The sequence below is a fragment of the Mus pahari genome, chromosome 6 (genome assembly GCF_900095145.1).
Source record: "Mus pahari chromosome 6, PAHARI_EIJ_v1.1, whole genome shotgun sequence".
Lineage (NCBI taxonomy): Eukaryota > Metazoa > Chordata > Mammalia > Rodentia > Muridae > Mus > Mus pahari.
Window position 1 is genome coordinate 85331763 of NC_034595.1, and position 5619 is coordinate 85337381.

At 47.4% G+C, this 5619-nt stretch overlaps 1 protein-coding gene across 1 annotated transcript in view; it reads left to right on the plus strand.

Moving 5' to 3' along the window:
- Positions 1-1669: 1669 nt before the first annotated feature.
- Pafah2 (platelet activating factor acetylhydrolase 2) overlaps positions 1670-5619 on the plus strand; it is a 38838-nt gene continuing 34888 nt past the window's right edge. The window contains exon 1 of the mRNA XM_029540451.1: positions 1670-2011. The gene's annotated coding sequence lies outside the window, so the exon portion shown is untranslated. The remainder of the gene's footprint in view (positions 2012-5619) is intronic.

Sequence of the window (5619 nt, forward strand, 5' to 3'; positions counted from 1 at the left end):
GATTTCTGAGTTCGAGGCCAGCCTGGTCTACAAAGTGAGTTCCAGGACAGCCAGGGCTACACAGAGAAACCCTGTCTCAAAAAAACAAAACAAAAAACAAAAAACAAACAAAAAAAAGATAAGAAAAAAGAAAGGGGAGAGAGAGAGAGAGAGAGAGAGAGAGAGAGAGAGAGAGAGAGAACCGCATAGATTAAAACAATGATCCAGAGGATTTGTCTGGACTCAACTGGACATGGATACAGCAGCACTTGGGCACCTTCCTTGACTCAGGCCCACTGATGTCCAGGCTTCTGCATGAGAAATGGCTAAGAGGTCTGAGCAGGTGTTGGTGAGTTTTAGGGGAACAAGTTGAATCTGAGACTTAAAAAGAATGAAGCCATCATGTCCTTTTGTCCCCTTTCACTGCCAGGGTTACTGTTGGATTGCAGGCAGTTCTGCTAGGTTCCTCCCAACAGTGACCTCGAAATAGCTGCGTCATCAGCATCACCAGGTGGGGGTGGCCGGGCTATGTATAAGAGGACTGGTGCTCTCTGGGGTTGGAGAGATGGCTCAGCAGTTACTGCTCAGCACTGACTGCTCTTCCGAAGGTCCTGAGTTCAAGTCCCAGCAACCACATGGTGGCTCACAACCACCCGTAATGAGATCTAGTGCCCTTTTCTGGGGTGTCTGAAGACAGCTACAGTGAACTTACATATAATAATAAATAAAGAAATCTTTGGGCTGGAGTGAGTGGGGTGGAGCGAGCAGGACCAGAGTGAGGAGAAGAAAAAGCTGTCTGAAGACAGCTGTAGTGTACTAGTAGATAATAAATAATAAATCTTTTAATAAAAAAGGAGTGTTCTCTACCCTAGCCCCTCCTGTATTCCTCTTCTCTCCCTCTTCTCAATCTTTCTCTCTCTCTGTTCCCATGTATTCCCAGTAGTCTCCCTCTCTCTTTCTGTCTTCTGTCTCCCCCAACCCCTTTCTCTGCCTCTACCTCTTTTCCAGGTCCCTGCTCGCGTCCCCCATTGAATAAACGTTCCTATGTCAGATCTGTTGCATGACTGTGATTTCTCAGGGGGACCCCTTGGCTTGGGCCCACCAGGTACCCCCTTACTCCTACTGCCACTGAATTATATATATTTCATAACAGTCACAGAAGAGCTGGGGAAGTTTCACCTTCCTGTGGCCCTGGGAAGGGACCTAACCTCGTACTCACATGATCATGTGGTCTGAAGTTTACTACAAGGAAGGTATTTTACAATTCTTTTCTTGCTGTGTAGCTTAGGCTAGCCTGGAACTTACTATGTAACTATGTAGCCCAGGCTGGCCTCGAACTTGCAGTGATCCTTCTGCTTCAGCTGTTTTGAACACATTACAAGTGTGAGCCACCATGCCATCTGTGCCCAGTGTACACCTTTTTCCAAACGAGGGTCTTCTCTGTGTTATGTAAGGAGGCTTGGAGAGTGATCATGGCCTACAATTCACAGCGATGCCGCCAAAGCTTCCGCCCAGGCTGTTTAAAAATCAGGCTGTAGGCCAGAGGGTGTCAGCCAGTGTCAGCCAGTGGCAGAGCATAATAAGCTCTGCATGTACAAAGTTCCAAGTATGATCCAAAGTCCCCTGTGGCCTGCTGTCCCTACAGATCCCTGAGGACACAAAGTCCAGTCATTTCTACACATCCCAGCTACAGCCCGGGTGAGACGGCAACCCATTATCAGATGAGAGAGAAAAGCCACTGGCCGAGCTCCGGGAGCCAGGCTCATTCTCAGCCAACTCCCTTGCTGAACGTCAAGTTCACAAATGGCAACAACAGACAAGCTCACTCCGGAGCTGTGAAGCATCAAGACAAATTAGGATAGCTGAGCATGGGAAAGACATGAATATTGTCCAGACCAGGAGAAGAACCAAACACCTCCATTGTTGCTGCCAAGACTCTTATTTCTTACCTCTGATAACTTTAGCTGAGTCCAGACCCCACCCTCCTCCTTCCGGACAAATCTCATTAGGATAGCTTTTCATCAACTCATCGGTAAGTTATTTCTCCACTGGTGAAATGAGCCAGTGCAGGCCAGATTAAATTATATTAAACACAGGTTTATTGGGAAGCAGTCCCCAAGGACTGAGGCCAGAGGAGTCGCCATAGGAAGGGAGAGAAAGGGGAGGGGGAAGAGAAAGACAGAAAGAGCAGGAAGAGAGAGAGGAGAAGGAGGAGAAGTGGGGCTATCCAAAATGTCTGGATTATAGAGGGAAGAGCCTCTGGGGGGGAAGGGCAGCCCAGCCCCTGAGAAAGTTCAGGGTTGAAGGCAGGGTGTGCCAGATAGGGACTGAGGGATGCTGGGAGAACCTGGAGGCCAGGTCTGCTTTGATGTGTAAAAATACTCACCTCAGGTCCTTGTCCTGGGGTTCAAAACCACTCAGTGCAACTTCTTTAAATTTTTAAGTTTTTTTAAAAAGAATTGTTTATTTATTTTTATGAATATGAGTACACTGTTGTTGACTTCAGACACACCAGAAGAGGGCATCAAACTCCATTATAGATGGTTGTGAGCCACCATGTGGTTGCTGGGAATTGAATTCAAGACCTCTAGGAAGAGCAGTCAGTGCTCTTAACCACTGAGCCATCTCTCCAGCCCCTTCTTTAAATTTTCAAAGTTCGTTCATTTGTTTGTTTGTTTACAGGTGTGTGCGTGCAGGCATGCGTGGTTGTGTGCCGGCGCACGTGGGTTAGCTCTTTTCATCAGTGAGGTTCTGTGGATTAAACTCACGTGCTCAGGCTTGGGGCAATTGTCCTTACCTACTGAGCCAGCTAACTGGCCCTGGCACTTCTTGGAATCCTCCACCTCAAACCCTATGAGTCTCTGCCCCATGCTTTGCCCTTCCCAGCAACAAGGGTAAATGTAGTTTGCTTACTGGCAGCTGCACGTCTCTGGCCTTGCCTTGGACTAGAATGGCCCAGACACGGGTATCATTCAAGGAGCATAGAACACCACTGTCAAAATTTACAAACTATTGCTTGCCCCACTTACAGAGCAGGAGCAGAGGTTTCCTCTCTAGGGGCCAGGAGTGTTAGCATTTCTTCTGGGTTCCACCTAACGGTTACCTAGCAACAGCTCTGTAGGTTTTTTTAAATTGCGGTGGCAACCTTTCAGGGTGTAGGAATTGTCCTACATTTCGAAGTGGGTAGAAGTTACAACCGAGGCTTTAAAAGCAGTGGTGGGGGGGGGGGGCACAGTGGGTGCATCGGAAAGAAGGTTCAGCAGTTAAGAGCACTCACTGCTCCCAGAAGCTGCAGTTTCAGGGGATCCCACCGCCCTCTTCTGGCCTCTTTTGGCACAAGGCACACAGGTGGTGCACTTAATATATATGCAGCCAACACGCCCATGCACATAAAATATAAGTCTTTTGACAAATCAGGGAAAGGGAAACTGGAGAGAGGGCTCAGATGGGGACACTCACCTGCCATATAAGCGCAAGACCCTGTGTCGTCGAGATCATGAACACCAACATGAAGAACAGCAAAGAACTCGGCTTATTGGGGAGGCAGAAAGGAGCTTTCTTTATTCTTAGCCACTTAATATTGTCACAGCTCTGATCACAAAGTACACAGAGATATCAACCTGCTTGCTTGCTTGCTTGCTTGCTTGCTTTCTTTCTTTCTTTCTTTCTTTCTTTCTTTCTTTCTTTCTTTCTTTCTTTCTTTCTTTTCTCCCTCCCTCCCTTCCCCCTACTCTCTCTCTCTCTCTTCTGTTTGTTTTTCCGAGTCAGGGTTTCTCTGTGTAGCCCTGGCTGTCCTGGAACTCACTCTGTAGACCAGGCTGGCCTCAAACTCAGAGATCCGCCTGCCTCTGCCTCCCAAGTGCTGGGGCTAAAGGCCTGTGCCACCTTAGCACAGCATTTGTCTTTTTTTCTTCCTGGATGAAGAGCAGCTTTTTCTATGTTACGGATCAAATCTCCTTCAACCTGGCTTAGGCATACAGGAAAGGTTAGGTCCCGCATGGCCGCTGACTGGAAGGAGAGTCTAAATAATTGGAGGTCTGCATGCCTGGCTGGAGATCAATGGTGGAAATACATCATATCCATCCCCTCCTCTTATGGCCAGGGACTCTGTTGTTATGAGTGTCCTGGACCAGCTACACAGCCTAGATTAATTAGCCAAAGAGAACCTTCTCTGGTCCACACTAAAAATTTTATGTTCTGTGTCCACCAGCACCAACCACAGCTTTAAGTAAATCTGTGACTTATTATATTGCTGTCATGATCCTTCTGGTGACCTTATCGTGGCTCCTGGAAGGTGTGATGGTTTGTATATTCTTAGGCCAGGGAGTGGCACCATTTAGAGGTGTGACCTTGTTGGAATAGGTGTGACCTGGTTGGAGTAGATGTGTCACTGTGGGTGTGGGTTTAGTTTCCTCATCCTAGCTTCCTGGAAGTCAGTCTTCCTCTAGCAGCCTTTGGATGAAGACGTAGAACTCTCAGCTCCTCCTGCATCATGCCTGCCTGGATGCTGCCACGCTCACACCTTGACGGTAATGGACTGAACCTCAGAATCTGTAAGTCAGCCCCAATTACATGGGTTTTTGTTTTGTTTTGTTTTGTTATAAGACTTGCCTTGGTCATGGTGTCTGTTCACAGCAGTAAATCCCCTCACTAAGACAGAAGGATATTGGTGGCAATGTATCAGGAGGAAACATATCAGGAACATAAAGGAAATCTTTAGATAAAGCAGGATTCAAGACCTTGGTGATTCAAAGGGACATGCAGACCATATATGTAGGACCCTTGACCCCCTAAGAGCTCAGTTTGTTGAAGAATTAAGACCTTCATCCTGCCTGGCAGTGGTGTCACACACCTTTAATCCCAGCTCTCAGGAGGCAGATCTATGAGTTTGAGGCCAGCATGGTCTATTGAATGAGTTCCAGGACAAGCCGGACAACGAGAGAAACCCTGTCTCAAAACAAAACAAAAACAATAAAACAAAAACCAAACAAAAAAACCCAAACCAAACCAACAACAAACCAAACCAAACCCACAAGAGATCTTCCTTCTGGTGGATGCCTAATGACAGTGAAGGCTAAAACTCCCAGCAAGAAGTAAGACTGGGGCTGGAGAGATGGCTCATAAGTTAAGAGCACTGACTACTCTTTCAGAGGTCCTGAGTTCAATTCCCAGAAACCACATGATGGCTCACAACCACCCGTAATGGGATCCGATTGTACTCACATACATGAAATAAATAATAATTTTTTAAAAATCTTAAAAAAAAAAAGTAAGAGACTGTAAATGTTCCAGCAACTGAGAGGAAGCAGAGATTGGTTGAGGCGATGGGATCCTGAAAGTGTCTTGGAGAGTGAAGCTTAGAAACAGGTCAGGAGTAGTAGAGAGCCCGGCAGGCAGGGAAGAGCACTTCAAGAGTGGCCTGAACAGTGAAAACCCGACGCTGGAGTCCGGCCAGCGTGGAGGGGGCGGGGACTCCTGTCCGGAGGTCCCGTGAACAGTACACAGGTGGTGTCATGGGCTCTTAAATACCAGGGTTAAGCAACGGGGACCTCATCCATTGCCACGCCCACTCTAGTGGTGATTCGCAACAGCCTGATAACCTGGAACGAGTCCTGAGGAAAAGAATCTCAAGGAGATTCA